The sequence below is a fragment of the Macrobrachium rosenbergii genome, chromosome 24 (assembly GCF_040412425.1).
Source record: "Macrobrachium rosenbergii isolate ZJJX-2024 chromosome 24, ASM4041242v1, whole genome shotgun sequence".
Classification (NCBI taxonomy): Eukaryota; Metazoa; Arthropoda; class Malacostraca; order Decapoda; family Palaemonidae; genus Macrobrachium; species Macrobrachium rosenbergii.
In genome coordinates, this window is record NC_089764.1 from 38,322,765 (window position 1) to 38,346,668 (window position 23,904).

Below are 23,904 nucleotides of genomic sequence, written 5' to 3' on the forward strand. Positions count from 1 at the left end.
TGGGAACTCTGTGCGTGTCCTCAAGGACAGATTCAACAGTGTTAGTGCAGTGTCAGTGGAGGGGGGCAGCTACTCGTACCACTGATGCTCATAGACTAAGGTCCCTGCTAAACTCCCCTTGCTCACCTGGGAGGAAGCAAAGTGGCAGTCCAAGGGATGTCGGTGGGGTTTGCCCATGAGTAGTCGTCGCCTCATCCGAGCCTGTTATCCACCCACCCCAGGACTCGGAGGATTGCCGTTGGAAAAGCATCCGATTGGACGTGCATGCTTTATCTTCCAGTGACTTGGACTCTGGCGCATATAAGTGCAGTCGGCGATTTGCCAATGTTTGGAGACCATTGAAAAGGTCTGGCACCCCAGTGGACGAAGACGTTTCCCTATTTTAGGATGCTTCCCAAGGCGTTGGATAGATCTTCTGCCTCTCCCCTGTTGTAGTTTTTAGAGTCTCCTCAAGAAGACTTTCACTCTTCAAGGGTGGACACCAGGTGCCACAAAGTGTCTTAAGAGTGCTAGTTAGTCCAACACATGGACATAAAGTGTCCGAATGCCTAGAGTCCAAGAGTTTAGTTCCCGATTGTGAGAAATCAGTGTCCAAGCGACATGCGTTGGAGTGTCCATTGTCTGCGCTTCCAACAAGTGGACATCCAATGTCCATGCATTCTGAGAGTGATCGTGTATTATTGGAATGTTCTATTCTTGGACATCAAGTGTCCAAGTGTCTGTCTTGTGGACACCCAACTCCCGAGCGTCCTCCCTTTGGGCACATAGTGTCCGAGTTGCAGACATCAGATCTGTCCGCTAGATCAGTGAGCAGACGTCCAGGGGCCGAGCGTCCAGTGTTAGTGGGCGCCAATGTTGATGTTTGTCTGCCTTCCAGCGTTCTTCCGGTGCCACAGGTGGGACTTGCTGTTTGTGGTGTGTCTTGTGCCGATCCTCTTGCAGTTCAGGATCCTTCCTTAGTCCCTATTCAGCAACACTTGGATAACATCTTGAACCTATTGCAGAAGCCATCTGCAGCAACTCAGGCTCCCTCAGATCCTCTGATGTCCCCAATTTCCTCTGAGGAGGAACCTGTGGAAGATGACATTCCCACGTCGAACTATGCAACCCTGTTGTGGTTCTTCCTGGTGTGCTAGCTGGACTTCTTTTCTCCAGCCACCCCTTCTCCAGGTTCGGCGTTTATGATGCGACAACCAATAGGAGCAGCTAGGTTGCCGTGTATGGTTCTGTCCTCCTCCTCCAGGAAAGCATTTGCATGCATCGAAAGATGGTTTGTCAGAGAAGAGGGACATAGGTAAAGCGGTGTTCTGTTCTTATTCTCCTTCTCGCCCTGAAACCTTGGTAGAAGTATCTGTCCTATTCTACTGGGGAAGCTCCATCCTTGGGAGTTTCTGCCTCCTGTCAAGGGGACTTCTCCAGTCTCATTGATGCTACTTGTCAGTCAGCCTTCTCGTCCGCCAGGATTTTGTTCACCTCCTCGGAGTTGGACCACTTGCTGAAAGATATTTTTAAGGTTTTCAAGGTTCTGAGTTTCCTTGATTGGACCGTACGTGTGCTAGGAAAGAAGATCGAGGACTGCGCATCACTTCAAGACAGTTTTGCCTGGGAATGGTTGGGAGCTGTGCCCTGCACAGATCAAGCTAAGTACAGGCAGTCCCCTGTTTACGACAGGTCCGGCTTACGACGTTCCGAGGTTATGACGCTTTTCAGATGTATTCATCAGAAATTATTTCCCGGTTTACGACTCATGTTCCAGGGTTACGACGCGTCATATGCCGATCCGACGGAAGAAATATGGCTCTAAAACGGCAGAATAATCAAAATTTGGTTTTTTTTTTATGTAAAACTGAATAAAAATGTAGTTTACATCATTTTCATTACACCCAGAGCATTAAAAGTAAGGTTTTCTTAGGATTTTTGATGATTTTCGATGATTTTTCGGTTTATGACGATTTTCGGCTTACGATGTGGCGTAAGAACGGAACCCCCATCGTAAACCGGGGACTGCCTGTGTTGCACCTATCCTTCCCCGAATTTTGAGCTGCTGTGTAAAGTAGAAACAATAGGTATGTAGTTATTTGCTAAGTATATATAAAAAAACTTTATTTTATTATAAAAATGTCATGCTTATGAGGAACTGTGATTTAATTAATAAAATATAAAAGTAAGTTAATAATAAAAATACGGAAACCCGTAGGGCATACAGTAAACTCTCCGTATTCGTGTTCTCATGATTCGCAGACTCACGCATTCGCGAGTTTCTCTGTGGAACATATCTAGCCATTATTCGCGGAAAATTCGCCCATTTGCAGTATATTTCACTGAGAAATATTCACTAATTACTGTATTTTCATATAATTTTCATGAATAAATGCACTTTTTGTGATAAAACTATTAAAATACTCGGGTATCAGCATTTTTCCAGTGTTTTTCTTGTGTTTAAACTATCAAAATGGGCAGTTCTAAGTGTTTTTAAAGGGGTTTTAAGTATTCGCAGATTTCAGCTATTCATAATAATGGCTACGATCCCCCCATAGAATGACTTGGGGCTTCACTGTATAAAGAATTTTTTTTTAATTTTAAAATGTTACTTATTCTAAATTTTGATATACCTTTTTAATGTGTATATATTGAAACATGAGTAAATGTTTGTTCCGACACAATATACAAACCCTCGGTCCTTTACATTAGGAATTACTTTCAGGCGTAGGCTGGAAACGGCCGTTAAACTCTTGAGCAAGGTGGTTAGGCAGTAACTACCACCAGGTAGGCGGGGATACCCGCCTGCCCGGATGTAAACATTCCAGTTTGCTTTCGGCCGTCATGCGTTGCTGACGTGTTTTCGTTCTCTCTGCCTGACTGTCGTTAAGCTCTTATTATCCCAGTGGGATCTTTCTCTTTTTTTGTTTATATCTACGTGTCTTTGATATTTATTAATACAAACCCACGATTTGTGATAACCTTGTATAAGCCGTCGTTTCCTGCCTGTGTCTTGGTTTGATGGCCAAGGGCGTAACTGGAGTAGCGTAACCAAGTAGTAATGCTTCTCTTCCAGCAGCCCTTTACATAAATACTGAAGGCGCCCCTGTACTTTCGGAGATATAGTTTGGGATGCAATATCTTCACTCCCCTACATCCATCGGGACGTAAGAGTTAGTTCCCTTCTTGGGCTTACGCCCTCCGTGTATAAGGGGCATCACTAATTTCTTCCTACTTATGCTGAGTGTTGCTCGCCACCTGCGCTTAGAGAATTGCGGGCCGAGTCAGAGGTTGCAGGCGTCATCGATAAGTTCTGCTTCCACGGCGCCCTTGGTGGCCTCCCCTCCGTCCATTTTTCTCTTCCCGTAGGTTCTTCCTTCGTCCCTTTAGTAGATCTCTCTCCTTCGCCCTCTTCGCTCGCTCGTTGGGCGAAGACGGGGGGGGGGGGAGCGATCAGGCGACCTCGTCTAGAGTACCTCCTCCCGCTGCGTAGGGCAGTTCCCCTTGTAGCGAGAGGAGCCTCCCTCTTCTAATCATCTTTGCTTTTCTTTCAGGTTGACAGTGAGCATCGCAGATACAGCAGTAGAATATCTCGCATGAAGCAGTCCCGACATTCATTCAGTGTTGCTTCGGGATCGACCACAATACCTGATTAGATGACATATTTCCACGTCGGGATCGCTCTGACTCTGTTCCCGCCGATGTAGATCGATCGCTGTCATTGCTGGTTTTCATGTATGCTGTTGCAATGCCTCCTGCGTATCTGTGGTCCATCTGCTCCTGCTGTTCCCTGTGTTATGCTCTTGTCAACTCGATGACAGTCTCTGGGCTGCTCTTCCTGGTCTCCTGCCGCAGCCGCCCTGATCGCTCCTGTCGCTGCTGGTGACTTTCAAATGACATTCTGTCCGTTGCAGTAGCTCCTGCCTTCCGAACCGCTAACATAGCTCCTGATCGTGCCCGCTTCTTCTCCTAGTGATCGTGCCCGGGGCCGCTTCCGTTGTGTTCCTGCTAGCTGCCCTGGAGGTTACGATGTCTGCCATCCTGTAAAGATGTTGGCATGAAAGGGAAGGAAGTCGCCTTGTGGAAGTGACGTTCCTGGCCATTGCAATAGCTCCTGCCCTCCGATCCTGTGCCGTAGCTCCTGCATGGGCTGTCCTGATCATTCCTGCCGCTTCTGGCGGTCATGCCCGGGGCCGCTTCCGTGCGTTCCTGCCAGCTGCCCCAGAGGTTACGATGTCCGCCATCCTATAGAAGATGTCGGCGTGAAGATGTAGGAAGTCGTCATGTTGAGGTGATGTTCCTGGCCGTTGCAGTAGCTCCTGCCTTCTGAACCACTGCCTTAGCTCCTGCATCGGCTGTCCTGATCATGCCTGCTGCTTCTCCTGGTGGTGGTGTCGTGGCTGCGTCTGTTGTGTTCTTGCCGGACTACCCTGGAGGTTACGATGTTTCGTGTCCACCATCCTGTAGAAGATGTCGGAGTGGAGGTGAAGGAAGCCGTCCTGTGGAAGTAGCCGCCGTCTTCTTCATCTTATCTTCGATTTCGTCTTCTGCTGCGTCTTCCCTTCCTCTCCCGAGGTCCAAGGGGGTCCCGAGAATCGGACAGACCTCCGTTGGCCGAAGGAGAGGAAGGCTGCTTCTTCCCCTTGATGCCCTTGGACGTCTAGGGACTGCCTCCTTCCGAGGAGGCAGTGGGTCTCTTGTTGGCTCTTCCCGACCTTCAGGTTAGGAAACCGATTGGCATAGCCCTGGGTTTTGTGTTTCGGAAGCCGCGGGCGCGCAGACCTCAGTTTGCGATCCTGTTCCCGAGTCTTAGAGGTTCCGCCTCTAAGATGGGGGCTGCTTCAGACGCTCAATCGCGGACCGCTCCGAATGCTCGAGATTCTATGGAATATCAAGTATCCCGATCTGGTCTGGAGAGATTTTCCTGGGCCCAGTTTGGGAGCAGTGTGAGAGAAAGGGCTGAGGCACCCAGGTGTCTTGGCTCCTCTTCCTGCCAGCACCGCAAGCGCTCCCCGAGTGTTTGCCAGTGCTCGGTCGGGTTCCCAGCCTGGTGTCTCGATCCTGTCAGTTTGAACATCAGAAGAAGCAGGGAAGAGATTCACTTTGGGAGTCCTGCGGGACTTCTAAGGGACTGACTCTCTTCCAGGAGACAAGTTTCTCTCGTTGGCTCTTCCCGGCCCTTGGCGCGAACCGATTCGCATTTACCTGTGGGATCTTGCGTTTCAGGGGCGAGCGCAAAGCAGCCTCCCGATCTCGAGGCCACGCCCTCATTGCCAGTCTTGGAAGTCTGCGTCTAAGACTGGTTCTGTGCTTGGCTCTTTCGATCTCTTAGGAAACAAAGCAGCCGCTCCCGATTTTTGGGAGTCTCGTGGATAGCTCGAATTCTATGAATCACGAGCGCTCTCCTGACGAGAGGCACAGGACGAGAGAAAGTGCCGAGACACCCAGGTGTCTGGTTGCCGGGACACCCAGGTGTCTGGGTGCCGAGACGCCCAGGTGTCTGGGTGCCGAGACGCCAGGTGTCTCGATACTGCCCGCCAGCTGCTTCGGTTGCTCGGGCAGGCTTCATTCTTGTGTCTCGAACTTTAGGGTTCGAGCATGCAAGATAGCAGACACAGAATTCCCCTTTGAACCTTCTTCTCGAGGGGCCTCGGCCTCGAAGGAGTTTAGAGTTCGGGAAACTAGCAATTGTTCACAGCAGACGAGTCCGGCCTGCCCAGTTACGATTGTGTTCGCGCGATTGGCTCCAGCTGGCTCGGCTCGTCACACTTGCCCAGACTGGCTCGGCTCGACTTGACTCGGCTTGCCAGACTGGCTCAGCTCGCTTTCGCCCCCTCGCCTGCCTCCCAGTCCGCCGCATACCAACCAGCTGGATCGCGTTCGCGTGATCGGCTCGGCTCGGCTCTCGCCCTACTCGGTTTTTCCGATTCGGGTTCTCGGCTATGTTCGAGTGAACTTTTGCTCTTCCCAGGAAAGCGCTTTGCCACGGCACAAGTGCTCTTCTTTCCCCGTGTGGCAGTAATCTCCTTGGTTGATTATCGCTCACGGTCCGCCTCTCCTGCTTATCTTACTGGCAGGACAGGTAGGGATACTCTTTTCTCCTCACCTGTTCTCTTCTCCTCTCGGTTGTTCCGAGAGGCGCGAGACGGACAGAGAGAGCTCCGACGAAATTTTCTTTGGAGTTTGGCTGCCTGGCGTGCTTTGGGTATCGGTCCCCCGATTCTCTCATAGTATAACCAGGTAGCTGAGGAGGGTTTCATGGGATCTGTCAAGGTCTCCCTCCAAGGGGAGAGGTACAGGAGTTTCACGCGTCGGAAACAGCGAGGGTCTTCCTCTTCAAGTTACGATTGCCCCGTGTTCTCGGAGAACTTTGCGCCGATTCGTCAGCACGAGGATCCCCGGGACAGGACCGCGGCTCCCCCAATGAATAACCTTCATCACTCGCAACCCTTGCAGTTCCCGAGGGACCGAGAGTGTCGTGGACTGCCGCGGTCCTGGCTTCCGAGAGCGTTCTCGACCTGATGAATTCTTTTCTTCAATGGAGTTAATTCAGGTCGAGACACCAAGCTTCCACCCCTGCCTCGACAGAATATGAATTCTTGCCTCAGAGGGTCTTGCCGACTGCAGTTTTTTGGGCAATTCTGGTGCTAAGAAGAAGGACTTTGTCCCAATTCGGATCTCTGGTTTCGTAAGTCCCGAGTTGGCTCGACCCTTAGGAACGAACCTTTACTTGGTTCTGCCTTTCTCTTTCAGAAATTTGCCAGATACCCCGGTAATCAAGGTTCGCACTAGGGCACTGACTTGTCCTTTGGACAATGGCCAAGAACTTTGGGTCTTAGTCATCTCAACTCGACCTTGAGTTCAAGCCAGCCCCCCTCAACTCCTTAGCTAAGAAGTGCTAGGCTTCAGAAGAAGATTGCAACTGCTGATGCCTGGACGAAATGATACTTAACAAGTCTCTGGAACTGGCAGCGACATTGCCGAGACCTGGGAATGGATTCCTTCAGGAGAAGTATCTATTTCCCTTAGGTCTCGGCAATTCTTTCCATCGAACTTCCATCCCGCCACCTCTCCTGTGCTCCCGATTCGGGAAATGCCAGCCTTGGTACCCTGTCATCTTGCAGAAGCTTCCCCATGGTGGAGAATGGAAGTCTGCTTCCTTTCCTCCGTTCTTTCCTCTTCGATGTATGAGGAAAGAGTTAGGCTAATGCTTGATTGAAGGAACCTTCGAATATGCTTGCATATTCCCCTCACATCTTGTGTCTACTTACGGATTCACAGATTGAGGAATAGGCGCACACTGGTAAGACCTTGTCTTGAATTTGTGTGACTGAGACGATTAGTACCTTCTCATCACCGTCCTGGGCTCAGGGCAGCCTTTTGGCCGTCCGAGAATTCAGGATGGGTTTTGCGGCACTCACTGGTTTCATTGAACAACAAAACCACAGTAGTGGCATTTGTCGACAAACAAGAGGCAATCGTTTTTTCCTCCTGTTTCATCTTGACATTTGCAGGTACTCGAGTGTTGTTCTATTGCACACTCGACAGCTCAATTAACCAGATGCATTCCTGGTGGGGATGTATTGGTAGGCAAGCCTGGCCTGGGGTTTGAGTGATCGAGACGGAACATGCTGCTCACTCCTTCTTCACGAAGATTCATGCAGAGACTGCTGGACTGAGAAATCCCTACCGTCCTTCTGTTGCCTCCCTGCACACAAGTCGGTAGTTTTTTCTCGCTCCTTCATACCAGACCAGGGGCCGCTCTGTTGAGGCATGCTGTCTTTTTGGTGAAAACTCGATATCGACGTTTTTTCCTTCCGTATTTGTCCGTTTCGCTAGGGGTTCACAAACATTGCTCACCCCGAGTTACAGACAAATACTTGAAGACTTCCCCTTCATCCGACCTGATTGCCGAGGCATCGAGAAGAATTCCGCTTGACCCAACCTCCTGTAGCAGCTACACAAGAAGCGGTTCTTGAGGCAGTACATCCCTGTGTGTTCAGGACTGGGAGACTTTCCAGCTTTCCTTGCAAGCACAGGCTTTCTCGCCGAGCGGCAACGGATATAGCTGGATATCCCTTGAAGTCCTCTGCAACACTGTCCCAGGGACTGGATCCGTCTTCGCTGGTGGTGTCGTTGTCGGAACTTCTTCTCGGGTCAGAGTCGCTCATCAAGTCTGGACTTCCTTGTCTTCTCAGCCGAGGGCTGCTTCTCTCCCTTTCATTTGTGAAGAACGTAGGCCCATGCGACCTAGTCTTCTATCTGAAGTAGCCTTCGTCTCCTCAGTCGAGAGTTAGCTACGGACGAGAAGCTTCTTCAGTCGTGCTGTCCCAGGGAACTGTTTCCTGGGTGGCATGCGACTCTCGTTTAGGGTTCCTGTCCGTGCTCTGCATGCACCCTACGAGAGTCGTTGGATAGAGATATGCCCTCTTAGGTCCATCTCTCATCTTACCCTGGCCTTGGCGTAGAAGATGGAAGAACAGGGATGGGGATCATACCTCGACTCCTTCTCGGATGTCGTAGGTGGACTCCGAATCCATTGGCACTGACTGTCGGGTTCGAGTCCTTCTTGTTCCCCTTCTCCTTGGACTTGGTGTCGATGATCCAGATCATTCGTTACTTTGTCCTATTGGGAGCTGTGTTACTTTCCAAAAGACTCGACATTCCTAACCTGGATGTTGTCAGCGTTTTTGCTAGTACTGTCTCTCCCAAGGAAGAAGTGTCTAAGGACACATCTTCCTCCTGATTTTGTGAAGCGATCAAAGGAGGTGCTTGGCAGCTGATGACGACGATACCGGTACCTTTCACCCGAGAGCTCACTTAGTCGATGGCTTGGTCCATCCCTCGCATTCCGGAAGTTTCTGTCGGACTGGAAGCAAGACGTAATCTCTTAGACCACACTCTTGTCTTCTTCCTTCGGTCTTGCCCACAGGCCCTTGGAACCCTTTTTCCTTGGCTCTGTGGTGGCTGCTCAACAAGTTGTGTGTCTTACCCGGCTCCTTCAAGAGGATGAGTAGCATCTCGCCTAAGGCGTTGGTTCTGGAAGTGAGAAGGATTCCGAGAGTGACTGGCCTCTCTTCCTCCTCCTTTCCCGTTCTCCAACTTCTCCTCCTTAGGGATGAGAATAGGACTCGAACCAATAGCTGCTGGAACTGGCACTGATGCGGTAAGACTACACATTGAGCACCCGTTCTATTTTTCTTTTAGAATCATAGAAGCAATTCTGCTCCTTCCTCCAGCAAGGGGAGGAAGGAGAGACTGGCAATAAGGAAAACCCTGTCTCGGGTTTTCCTTGCTGCCTCTGACTAGATTCTTCCAGCCTATTTCATATGAGTTACGTTTCCTCACTCATGCGAAAAGGTCCAGTATCTGACATTTGATCTTGCAGTTCCTACACTCCCATCAATATGTTAGAGGCATGGTACTCCTCCTCGCTCTTTCGACCAGGAGGAGTAACCCAGGTGTGTAGAACTCCAGTCAGTTCAGGAGACTCACTCAGATTCCTCCCTCCAACCAGTGAGTCTTCCTAATGTAAAGGACCGAGGGTTTGTATATTGTGTCGGAACAAATAACAATTTTTAAAGTAAATTGTATTTTTCCTAACTATACAAACCCGAGGTCCTTTACACTTTATGCCCACCTCATGCCACCCCTCAATCTGAACGTGGACCGAAAGGCAAACTGGAATGTTTACATCCGGGCAGGCGGGTATCCCCGCCTACCTGGCGGTAGTTACTGCCTAACCACCTTGCTCAAGAGTTTAACGGCCATTTCCAGCCTACGCCTGAAAGTAATTCCTAATGTAAAGGACCTTGGGTTTGTATAGTTAGGAAAGATACAATTTACTTTAAAAATTGGTATATTTATTTTGTGTGTATGTTCCAGTATGAGAGCATGTTCCTTTGTGCAGTTTTTAATTTAATTTTCATTCATTCATCACCATACTGAATGACCTATTTGGTCTAAGTGCGTGGCCTCTGGCCTAGACCTGGTATTTCTTTCAAATCCTTTGGGCCATCCCTATGAGAGCTGATAGTCAGCTCAGTGGTCTGGTTAAACTGTTTTAATAATAATAACAGTCTTCAGGCTTGGGGGCTGTTTCGCGTACCTTGCCAAGGTCTCGCAATACTGAGCCTCAGTGTGCAAGTCTCAAAGGCCCGCATTCGGTTCTGGGAACTCCACTTCCAACTGGTCTGGTGCCTCCTCCCAAGTTTCTTCAAGAACTCCTCCCAAGTTTGCTGTCAATCATCCAAGGTGGGATGAGAAAGGGTGCCCAGTAATCAGACTGGATCGAATCTGCTTCTGGTCTGCTTAGTACACAGGATGAGAGAACAACGGTCAAGGTTTTACCTCCTGCCAGTACTGGAGAATGTCTGCTCCTGGTCTGCTTTAGGGCAAGGATGAGAGGTGTTCACGGCGCTTTTCAAATATATTCATCAAATTATTTCCTCCTGAAGTACTTCATCCTGGATCAGAAGAAATATGGCCCCAAAATGGCAGAATAATCATAATTTGAATTTTTGATGTAAAACTCATATGCTGAAGTTTTCAAAATAGTGAGGCTTTCTTAATTTTTGCTGTGGTTTTACAGAACCTGTCCACAAAAAGAAATGTTCAAAAAAAAGGGACCGCCTGTATATCTGAAGTTAGTCAGAACTGATAGCTATCAGCTAGGAGAGTTATCAGAACTATTCTTTAAGGGCTAGACCACAGATTCCATCAGAATATATTACACAATATATTCAGATGGATCTAAATCAGAACACAGAGTGGGATATGCTGCAGTATCCCAAGACAAAACTTATCAGTTCTCTCTTCTTAATAATGCTTCCGTATTTACAGCAGAATTGTATGGAATTGCATCAGCTATAAAAATAATTAAAGAATCATCATTCAATAATTTTGTGATTTTTAGAGACTCGAGAAGTGCTATAGAAGCTATTCAGAGTTACAGATCAAAAAATAATATAGTACTACAAATTAAATTATATCTCCATAACTTATATAAGAATGGAAAAATGTAGAAATATGTTGGATCCCTGCCCATGTAGGGATCTAAGGAAACTCAAGAAGACGTTTTCAAAGCAGCCAAAGAAGCAACCCACATGACAAGATCAAATGTGAATGTCCCTGTTTGATTATGTGTCACATAATAAATGGGTATCATAAATAAATGGCAATATATATAGGATGAAGAACCTGAAAGTAATAAATTGAAAGAAATAAAACCTAATGTTAAAAAATGGAGTTCATCATATCAGAGAGAGAGAGAGAGAGAGACACGCACAAGTAATTTTAACACGTCTCAGAATAGGCCATACTCGTCTGACACATGAGCACTTAACGAGCAGCCCACATGGCCTGGCTCCCGAGTGCTCAGAGTGCAGGGTAATAATAACAGTCAGACGTGTTATGTGAGTGTCCAAAGTATGACCAACAACGAATGTCAACTTTTGGAAATAGATCAATGAAAGAAATTTTGTCAGAATCTTTTACATTTTTGGTTGTTCCAATATTGATGTTCTTGAGGAACTGTAATTTATTTAATAAAATAATTTATAAAAATAAGTAAATAATAAAAGCACGAAAACCCTTTTAAAAAACATTTGTGGAATTAAAAAAAAGGGCAAAATTTTAAAATGTTGCTTAATTTATATTCTGAATTTTAATATACTTTCTTAGTATGTATGTAAGGAAGTCTGAGTAAATGTATTTATTGTATGTATGTGTTTCAGTCATTCATCATTGTGCCGAATGATCTATTGGGTCCTAGTGCTTGGCCTCAGGCCTGGACCTAGTATTTTACTCTAATCCTTCGGCCCAGCCTTATGAGAGCTGAAAGTCACCTCAGTGATCTGGTTAAACTACTTTAATAATTATAATAATAATAATTAAATTTAGGATGCTGTGCAAGCATAATCGCTAGCTAAGTAATTTTTTGGTAAGTTTATATAAAACTTAATTTTATTATAGAAATGTCATTTTGCTTCAGTTGTGGCATTATGTTTCCTAACTGTTGCATTCTTTGATTTCAGATTCTCCCTCAGAAGAACCTTCCTTCCTTTGTCAGTTTTGAGCAGCATCAAGATTTGGAGAATGCTTGTGTGTTTGATGGTACTACTTGTAACATTACCAATAGCAGCTCCTAAGTGTAAGATACAACAGTGACTTATTGTACACCTACTTTACAAATTACAGCAACAAATAAAATCTGTTCTGAATATTAGATTCATACATCACCAGTGAAATCTGGTTGTAGTCCTTCAAGATATTGTAGTATTTGATTTATAACAGATATATTGGATAATCATTTGTAAGCAGTTTTGTGTTAAGAATTGTCAATTGAACACATTGTCATTACAGAACAGGGTTATGTATCATTCTTGCATGGTATTATGTATTCACTGAAAATATAACGAGGTCGATGTATTTTAATGTGATTCATTTTGTTTGGAGAAGTGTTTAAAGCAGTAGTAGAGTAATATCAACCTGTAGCTTATTGGGGAAAAGATATTGTGAACATTGACGAACAAAAGGTTAAAATGAATCCAGAACATTCTTTAGAATTTCCTTTGAAAAGTGAAACTGAAGGTGCATTATCACTACCTTCCATAAAGCAAGAAAACAGCAACATGGCTGCCTTTAGTGAAACCAGTAATGATGACTCTTTGTCTCTGGATCCATTGATGGACATCAAAATAGAGCCAGAGGTATTCTGTGAGTCTAATGAAGATGATGAATTTTCATATAAAAGGAATTCGGCAGTGATTGAAAAAGGTTCACCAACTGTAGCATATCGGGAAAAAAATGCTTTGAATGTTGAAGGACACATGCCAAGAATGAATCCAGAACATTCTTTAGAATTTCCTATGAAAAGTGAAACTGAAGGTGCATTATCACTACCTTCCATAAATCAAGAAAACAGCAACATGGCTGCCTTTAGTGAAACCAGTAATGATGACTCTTTGTCTCTGGATCCATTGATAGACATCAAAAAAGAGCCAGAGGTATTCTGTGAGTCAAATGAAGATGATGAATATTCTTATGAAATGAATTCAGTAGTGAATGAAAAAGATCCACTAACTTGCAAAAAGAAAGTAAAACAAGGAAGAAGGAATAGTCAGAATGGAGAGAAGCCTTTCAGATCCACTGACTGTGAGAAAGCATTTTACAAGGAAATTAATCTTACAAGTCATATCACAAATCCTACCAGAGAGAAAACATTCATATGTAATGAATGTGGGAAAGCATTTTCCCATAAACCAAATCTTACAGTTCATATGAGAATTCATACTGGAGAGAAGCCATTCATGTGCAAGGAATGTGGGAAAGCATTTTCCCAGAAACTACATCTTACAAATCATATGACACTACATACTGGAGAGAAGCCATTCATGTGCAAGGAATGTGGGAAAGCATTTTCCAGAAAAGATTGTCTTACAGATCATATGAGAATTCATACTGGAGAGAAGCCTTTCATGTGCAAGGAATGTGGGAAATCATTTTTCAGAAAATATCGTCTTGCAGACCATATGAGAATTCATACTGGAGAGAAGCCATTTATATGCAAGGTATGTGGGAAAGTATTTTCCCAGAAACCAAATCTTACACGTCATATGAGAATTCATACAGGAGAGAAGCCATTCATGTGCAAGGAATGTGGGAAAGCATTTTCCCAGAAACAGTTCTTAAAGGTCATATGAGAAGTCATACTGGAGAGAAGTCATTCATGTGCAAGGAATGTGGGAAAGCATTTTCCAGGAAACAAGATCTTACACGTCATATGAGAATTCATACTGGAGAGAAGCCATTCATGTGCAAGGAATGTGGGAAAGTATTTTCCCAGAAACCAGATCTTACATGTCATATGAGAATTCATACTGGAGAGAAGCCATTCATGTGCAAGGAATGTGGGAAAGCATTTTCCCGGAAAGCACATCTTACAAATCATATGGCACTGCATACTGGAGAGAAGCCATTCATGTGCAAGGAATGTGGGAAAGCATTTTCCCAGAAAACAGGTCTTACATTTCATATGAGAATTCATACTTGAAAGTATTTTCAAGGAAACATCATCTTACAAGACATAGATAAGCCATACTGGAGAAAAGCCTTTTATGTGCAAGGAAATATGGGAAGGTTTTTTTTTTCACTAAAATTACTCTTATAAGACATGAGTATTCATACTTGAAAGAAGCCATTCATGTGAAAGAATGTTGGAAAGCTTACTCCAGGAAACATCTTATAATTCATGTGAGAATTCATACTGGAAAGTAGCCATTTACAGCAAACCCTCAATTATCTGCCGTAATATATCCAAGACTCTTGTGGAGATTGGAAATTTGTGGATATGGTAAAAAAAAACTTCACGGATTTAAAATGTCAATTACGGTATATGGAATGAATCTTACCTGCTGTTAAAGTTAGCTTACATCTTTTCACCATTAGGTGCAATCGGCATACAAAATAAACAAAAATTAATGCTTGGCTAACCCACTAGGACTGCCTCTGTAATCACCCTCTGTCTTAAGTTCATCGTTGCACTGGTCAGTACCGTTCTCTGCGAGCACTCTGCTGGGCCCGCGTTCAAATCTTTCGGCCGGCCAATGAAGAATTAGAGGAATTTATTTCTGGTGATAGAAATTCATTTCTCGTTCTTATGTGGTTCGGATTCCACAATAAGCTGTAGGTCTGGTTGCTAGGTAACCAATTGGTTCTTAGCCACGTAAAATAAATCTAATCCTTGGGACCAGCCCTCTCTAGGAGAGCTGTTAATCGGCTCCTCAGTGGTCTGGTTAAACTAAGGTATACTTAACCCTCTGTCATTTCCTTCCCCCTGGTGTTTCAATCACATGAGTTCGATCACTTAACTTCCTATTATGCTATAAGGACCTTGAAATTTATTTGTAAGGGGAAATCTTTTCATTGGTAAGAACACTAGAACTTGCTGTCCAACACTAAAATTTCTTAGCTTAGTCTTAGCATCGTACCTCCTTTTCATTTTCTCTTGACTGATTTTCAAATTTTCTAAAGAGAATTTTCTAATTTCTCTTAACCTTTTCCTTAAGTCCTTCACATATTCTCCTTGGACTTCCTCTTGATTTTCTTCCCAATTTTCTTCCAGAATTTTCAACAGACCTCTCACATCTCAACCAAAAACCATTTTGTTTGGTGAACGTCCCGTGCTTTCTTGATAAGCGTTCCTAACTTCAAATAACATTAAAGGTAAACCAGCATCCCATTCTCTTCCTGAATCATTACAGTACTTGGTTAACATACTTTTCAAAGTCTGATGGAACCTTTCCAACGCTCCTTGAGTCTCTGGATGGTAAGCGGTAGATAACTGTTGTTTCACTCCTAACAAGTTCATCACATCCTGGAATAATTTTGAAGTAAAGTTCATTCCTCTATCACTTTGTACCATTTCTGGAATTCCAAACTTGGAGCAAAATTCCACCAACTTCTCAGCAATTACCTGTGCACTTATACTTCTTACAGGAATCGCCTCAGGATACCTTGTTACTGGACACATTAATGTCAACAGGTATTGATGTCCTTTCTTTGTTTTCAGAAGTGGTCCAATGTTAAAGTGTCAACACATAATTTTGGGTAACATTGAAATTATAAACATATGAGCATATATGAATTATATGAAAACAAAGACATTAAAAATTAATATGCAGCAGAAAATACACCAACAGCAATTTCACTAAGACAAAGTCTGTTTCAAGATTATATCTGTCTCTCAAAAAGATTATCTCCACTTTTTAAAAGATCATACTCACCTCTTACCAAAATCACTAATTAACTTTTTACCAAAACCACTCCAGTTTTAACATGGTACAAAACAAGTAAATAGCACATTACCTCACTCCTTTTGTACACTACTACACACTCCTTTCTCATCAACAAATTACACTTTTTACACAAAGTCTGTATAACACAAATATTTTAAACCATTCTCAAAATTTTTATATTTCAGGGGAGAGTGACCCAAATCTCACAACCTTCTATTTAAGGATGAGTAGAGAGAGAGAGATCTTACTGCTACCAGATTCCTTTCCTGACTAACTAATTTTGGTCCACATCATATGTTATAACTACAAACCTGGGTTGCCAGATAGTCATTTAAAGAAGGAGGCTACACTGGAAAAATCTTAGAATAAACTGAATTCCTTCTTCTACACTAGAATAAACAGATTACAGAATTCCTTCTTCTATAGAATAAACAGAGTATTCTTGGACTTATTCTTTGGCTTGGAAAGGAAATAGGTTTGCTCTTTATCTAAATGATTGGCAGTTAACTTCCTGCTTGTACACTTGTGTAAACAGACACAGGCCTTTGAATGAGTCTCAGCTAAGACCTGTCATCCCTAATCAAAGGTAACATGAGTGCCTGCCCTCGCTTACCCATTTCCCTGGACGGCTAAGCACTTCTGTGTAAACAGGATGTACTTATCTGATCTGGTCCCAAAAACAACTCTTTTCACAGGATCTGAAACTTCTAACTCCCACGAAACATGGAATATTACGAACGTTAAAGAATATATAACATTTATAAGCATTGCACAACAATACATACATTACAAAGTCACCTCATTACACTTCACAACACATGAGACATCTGAGAGAAAAAATCACATCAAAATACAGAACGCATATTACTTTCACAGAATATTCACATATTATAATAGTATATGTATATATATATATCAGAGACCAGCAGGTTCAAAAAAAAAAACAAGCAATTGGGCTGGAATGACTGACGAAAGGTGACAAGCAAAGAAGGCGCAGAACAAAACCACAAAGTTCAGCCTTAGGTTAATTTATTGTACATAATAATTTACATTATATACAAGGGAGTCAGGTTCAGGAGAGGAAACACTTAAAATGACCAATTAAATAAACATTTCAAATAACAGGAGCAACATAAAACTCATGTAATTAAATCTTAAACAGTTCAATAAGCAATTCACAGACAGCATAATACCATAAATAATACACTAGCAGCATAAAATAAAAAAAAAACAGTCAACATAATAAATAATACATGAGCAGTAAAATAAATGTTACAGCGTAAATACAAAACCAAGCAGCATAATAAATACATCAAGAGCAGTAAAATAAATACCACCCAAGCAGCACACCACAAAAACAGACAAACTCCAAGAGGAGTAATTAAATTCACCCCCCAACGAGGATGCAGACAAATGGACTTAAACACGGTTGAGGCATCAAGACAGCCACTGGCTGCGGAAAAGGAACACATCCACAAAGCAGATAACCCCGATCGAGTCGTCGAAGGAACAAATCCTCACACAGATGACCAACAACGGTTGAGCCATTGAAACTTCCTCATGCTGCCATCAGGGAAGACTTCACACTAACAGACGAAGAGGTCCTCCACCTCCCGCCGAAGACAACAGGGCAGCAATACCTGTCACCCATCCAGAGGACTCCCTGCTGCTCTGCTGCCGAGAAACCGATTCTCTGCTCCAAAGAACCTGACTTGCTGCTGCCCTGGACCTGACTGACGCTGTCAAAGTCGCCGAGACAAACGTCAGCCCCTTCCACAAAGAAAAACAGCTTACAGGAAAGGAGGTAACAACCCACCAAGAGATCAGTTGGCAAATGATTGTCCTCACACACACGGTTATATATATATATATATATATATATATATATATATATATATATATATAATATTTATATATATATAATATATATATATATATTATATATATATATATATAATATATATAATATATATATATATATATATATATATATATATATATATATATATATATATATACTGTATATATATATATATATATATATATATATATATATTTATATATATATGTATATATATATATATATATATATATATATAAATGTTGGAGTGCTCCATTCTAGCTTTTTGCAAATATGGATTAACGAGGGGTTTACCTACATGTCAGGATTGTGAGAAAGCATTTGGTACCTATAAAATTAATCTTGGCCACATCCACACTACAACTTATTTAATACATATCACAAACTGCTTGAAAGCAAGTTAACAACTCCAAGTAAAGAATGAATCTCTGATAAATGCCAAACAATGAAATAACAGTAATTAAAAATCTATATGACTTCCAGAAGCAATATGAGTCTTGCAGGATAGTTCAGCATAGTAGGAAGTCTCTCTTAGCAAAGAAAAAAAAAAGGATTGACTGCCAGCCCTCACTAAATACAGGTAAAATGTAACTGCCATCAAAGTGACCATACACCATTACAACATAAGGTCCTTTCTTGGACATTTATTTCATAAGTCCTCACTCAGTCCATTAACTAAAGAAACCAGTGACTGTTGTGCATGTCTTGTATGTAAGCCCTAGTGATGGTATGTATCTTATGTAGCTGATCAGTGCAGAAAGTGAGCGTGTGTGTCTGGTATGGAAGCACTAGAGACCTTATGTAACTCCTCAGCATGGGAAGTCTTGTATTGTCAACTTGATCAGTTTTCAGTGTTACCGTGTACAGTACAGGGAGTCCCTGGGTTATGACAGTCTTGACATTCGTCGATCCAATCTTACGATGCTAAGAATTCTTCACTTTTTTCATTTTTATAACTTTTTTGAATGTTAAGTACTGTATTTATCACCAGTTATCATTTTTATAATTTTATCTTTTGTATCCAGATTATGTGTGTTGTTATTTTTATCATTTTATCTCATGCATCTAGATTGTGTGAGTTAAAATGAATTATTGTTAAGATCTGACTTAAGTCGCTGCCTCAGGAACAGATCTCCATCGTAACTTGGGGCTGCCTCTATTGCTTATGTTCCTCACGTGTAGTATCGGATACTATTTGAATTACCTGAGAGCATTTGATAAGCTAACATGCACCTATGTTTTGTATCAAACCAATTGTATTTTTGTACACTTATTTTTGTACACTCTTGCCACAATGTTGGTCTATCAATAAACCCTACATTTTTTGAAGTAATTTTTTTTACCATTTCAAGTAAATATTGAAGTAGCAGTATTTGGTGTACTACTATTTACTTGTCACTGATTATCTGTTGGTTCTGAAGTCTCATTATTCAGGTGAATAGGGGGCAGATAATTCAGTTCTAATATATTATGTACAGTACAGTAGTTTTATAAATTTTACCCTTAAGGGACAGCATAATTTATCAATGTGCAGCACCCCAGACCGAGGAAGCTTTGAGGCTGGCAAAATAAAAAAAAAATCACATCAATGGAAAGAGAGTGACATGTACATTCACACTGTATAAATAAAAAAATTCTAAAAAATTTTCCATACCTTCCACGAGAAGTTGAAAATGACTATTTACAAACCCTTGTGGGGACTCATTTACAAGACAATCGTAAATTTTACCAACTTATATATGTTTTTTCTAATAATTAAGTTTTTTGGATTTTGTAAAATTATTATTACTGCTCACACAATATCAAAACAGATAAGAAATAAAAGCAGTAACAACTTTTTTGCATATTTGTTGTAAAATATTCACGTAAATTTACAAGAAGGAAGATTCAGTAACTTTTTATTTACTTTACATGCTTTTTCTAATATTTCTTTGCAATTTTCTTTGTAAAATTACATTTACAACCAACAAAAAACAACAGCAACCCCTTCGTATATTTACAAGCAAATTTACAAAAAGATTTGTGAGAGAGAGAGATGCAGTACCTTCGCCCTTGAAGTCACAAGCATTACTGATACTGGCCTAACTCTCACGTGTTTAAAAGTTGCCATTAGTGAATTTATAGCATATAGAAGTACTGGCACCTTTGTTTCGAATCATTATTACCATAACCGTGGTGCGTAATTCTGCTTCACACTGAAGCTCAATCCGTCCACCTCCCCAAACCTGTTTTACTTCACACTGAAGCTCAATCCGTCCACTAAGGGTTAATTAATCATTATTACTGTATTTTGTTACTTTCATTAAGTGGGTTAGTGAAGTAGGTGGAGGCGTTATATGTTTAAGAAATAGAGACAAAGTCTGCTGTTCATTTTATTGGGTGTATGTAAAGCCAGTCCTCTCATTCTGTTTGGAATGGCAGCACAATGGTGGTTGTTGTGATGTCATAAGACGTATATACAGAAGATGCGAGTTAGGAAAACAAAACAAACGGTGAGTGAGGGAGCCAGGAGTTTGCGTTGGTGACGGAAGGTTGCGAGCGCTCTCAGTTACGGTTTGTCAGTTGGTCTCGTAAGTCTTTCTTTGGTTTGTAAGGTCATGAGCTGACTTTGGAGAACAATACCACAAGAGCAGGTAAGTAAATTTAAGTCGTTGTCTGATATCAGTTAGACTAGGTGTTTATACAGTTACTACCATTGAAGTGACCTTGTACTGAATGAAAACAAACAGATTTTCCCATAACCTGAGAAATAATCGTCTCCTTCAAGAGTTCTTCCTGGAAAGTAATAAAACTACGCTTTTCAAAACAGAGAAATACTGCCATCTAAAGGATGGACTCAAAATAGCAAATTTTTATTAATTTAGTTTGAATTTTTCCTAACATACAAACCTGAAGTTCCTTACTTAGGGATTCGGCTTGCAGACGCGAGCTGGAACGGCTGTTAAACTTCAGACACGGTCATTAACTAGTGATGGTAGGGGGGAATCCATGCCCATTAGTTGGTCTATGCTCCACTTTGCCTTTTGGCCTAGGTACGAGACTGGTGAGTGGCTGAGGTTGGCCATAATGTAAAAACCTTCAGGTTTGTATGTTAGGAAAAATAGAAATTACCAAAAAAGGCTTGCTTTTTGTTCCTACAAAATACAAACCAATCGTTCTTACGGAGGAGACTTACCTACTGGGAGTCAAAATTCTCTAAACCGACTGGTTCAGAGAATACCTTCCTGGTCTGGAAGAGCTGAGGAAGGAATCCCACACCTGTAGCTTATTGGACACATGGGATGTTGCAACTGCTAGGCCTCAGGGCTTAACATATGAGTTTCATAGTGCAACTGTGAGGTTTCTCTTCCTGTTTCACCTTTCAAACCTAAGGTCAAACCTACCTCCTTTCCAGCACTGAACAACTTCATAGGTTCCAGTGCTTGGCCTTTTGTGTAAACTTTATAATCCATTCAGTTCTCTCTCTCTCTCTCTCTCTACTTTAATATGTGCTTTGATGTATGAATTATATTTTTGTTCTCTCTCTCTCTCTCTCTCATTAAGAGAGAGATTTTTATTCATATGTAACGTATGTTTATTTGTTTTGTATACTGTAGTTTTACAGATAAGACATTACTTTGGTATTAATTTTTTCATATTTTCCATGCTATAATTACAACTTTTTGTATTTGTGTAGTGAATTTTTAAAAATCTTAAACAAATACATATCATTCCCCATCTTCTTGGATCCTTTGGTGCAAGGGGGACTGTACGATAACTGTCAGTTATCTTGGACGTATTGATATATTGACCGTGAGGGGGAGGAGTGTTGCCCACAGATGGTGTGAGGCTTTAGTGCTTGTTTTGTCTATGGAACAATTGTTCCCTTGTTGAGAGTGCACTCCTTTTCCCGGTGGTGCTTATTTTTTTGTATTTATAGTTTACGTCTGTTGCTTTCGTTGGCAGAACGTTAGTCAAGTTTGGGCAGCCATCGAGTCAAGGTCTAGACAGCACAGCAGCATGGACTTGTTTAGTAACAGGTAGTTGTTACCTGTTGTCTTCTGCAGTGTTTGATGATGGGAACTTCAGCCAAGTTATCGAGGATGAGTTGGTGGCTCAACCTTAGTTGCCAGAGGAGAGGGGCCATTCCTCTGAGACAGCAGTGTGGCTGTTGCATCGACTCTGTTGTGATCATCTGAGTTTTGTGGAGATATTCCTGTTTGCTGCCCACATGATGGTCTCGATGATTTCACGGCAGTGGTTTGATGGTTGTCCTCAGTAAACTTTGATGCTGGTCTTGACATCCCAAGGTGGATGTTCTGTTTTTTTTTTTGTACTGCCTCGAAGATTGTGATTATTATTATATTGGTATTACTTGATACTTAAGTTTATGATTATTATTGACTGTATATTTGCTGCTTTATTGGTTTCCAGATATTTGTATATTGCTGTGGTTAATTGGTTATGCCTCGGATTGTCTGATGTTATTATTTATGCTGTCTGTATTACTTATTGTTTAATGTAGCTTAAGTGTTGGTCTCCTTTATATGATGTTTGTTGCTTTTTGCTGTGATGGTAAAGTTTATTTAAAGTAACTTCAGTTTTGCTACATCTATGGTATTTTTTGATTGACTCATGGATTATGTATGATGTTTGGTATGATTTATTTAATTACTTTTGACCAAACTTGACTCATTTGTAAATATGTACATATCTTACTGTTAATAAACTAGTATTAAGGTTATTTTGTTGGTTTTGTTGTTCCCCTTTCCCCGTGGTTGTCTCGGCTTCTGCCAGTCTTTCCAGACCACTTCTCTGTAATTGATGATGGAACCTGATGAACCGAGGTTTGGTTCGTAACAAAGGTCATAAGGATACTGAAAAATTCTCTCTCTCTCTCTCGGTACTGTAATGAAATATGAATTACAGTACGGTATTAAGCAAACTTTTAAATGAAATTAAAATGCTTTTGGAGGATGATTTTGTCATATTTCGGGCTTAAACTCTAGGAATAAGCATTTACTGTATGTATTAGCATTTTCTAGTGACTGTGCCAAACTTTCACGAATCTTTGCCTTACACGAGGGGTTCTGTAACCTAACCTCACTCAAGTTCGAGGTATTACTGTATATATGTATGTGTATAATATATGTATATTAATACGTTAACAACCTATTAATTGGAGTTATATAACCTTGCTCTACCTCAGACCCATGTAACTCTGCCAGTTAAGGCCAAGTAAAGCTCTAAAGGACAGATAATCAAATGGATAAGGTCGCCAGCTGTAAACTAGTATTACAAAATATAAGTTTATTATACAACCCGTGGATCTGTTAAGTAAACTTACTAGAAAACTAGTTTCAACAAAAGTAGAATAAAAGGAAATGGATTATTTACAGGAGCTCAAAATATTAGTCCTGATCAGGATAGATACCTCAGTGTTAAATGAAGTGATTGCAACAGATTGAAAAAAATTTCAATCACTTTTATAAGACAGCTGAATTTGTAAAGTCACCACATCGCGCCAGGATAGTGTTTCGCGCGCCATTAATTAAGTCTCCGCTGAGCTTGTTTTCTTTGGTGACTTCCCATTTTCTTCAAGCTCAATTAGTCACGCCTAAAACGTGCCAGGTCACGCATTTTAATCATTTTTACTTTATGCGTATTTATACAAATGTCACACATTGTGTATCACATGTTTCTTCATTCACAGGCATCAAGACTGTATCCATATTGTAGCTCTGTATGTTTTGTATTGTAATTTGTACTGGTTCACTGTATATTATTGTTTATTGTTTCGACCTCAGGTCACAGTCAATTCCATTGTCTCTCGCGGGCGGCGTCAGTCGGGCCGCAATATAAGCTGCCTGGATCTGTAATAAAGTAGCAGTAACTTTTACCTGCTCGTTTCTTTGACACCTTACAAATTCAGTGAACGTTGAACTGTGGCTTTTTGGCACTGATGATGGATGCAGATTCCTCTCCAAGCAAGAGGCAGTTTCCAGGCTCAAGGTATAGACACACTTGGGGAAAAGAAGTATCCAGGTAACAATCTTGGACTGAAGAAGCTCCCAGTAGTAACTAATTCATCACAAGGGATGAATCTTATGTCAAGACTAGTACTTTTAACACCGTGGAGAGGAAGTGATGTGATTTCACCAGACAACAATGAATGCACTTAATATATGACTTCATAAAAGAAATATGCTTTACTAGGGGTTCTTAGTTAGGGACTTTTTAAGAGATGAAAATTTGAACAAGAAAAATGAGAGATTCAATTGAAGAGAA

At 41.9% G+C, this 23,904-nt stretch overlaps 1 pseudogene; it reads left to right on the top strand.

The window, feature by feature from the left end:
* The window catches only part of LOC136852035 (gastrula zinc finger protein XlCGF57.1-like), a 36,836-nt pseudogene extending 19,794 nt beyond the window's left edge, over positions 1-17,042 (top strand).
* Positions 17,043-23,904: the final 6,862 nt, after the last annotated feature.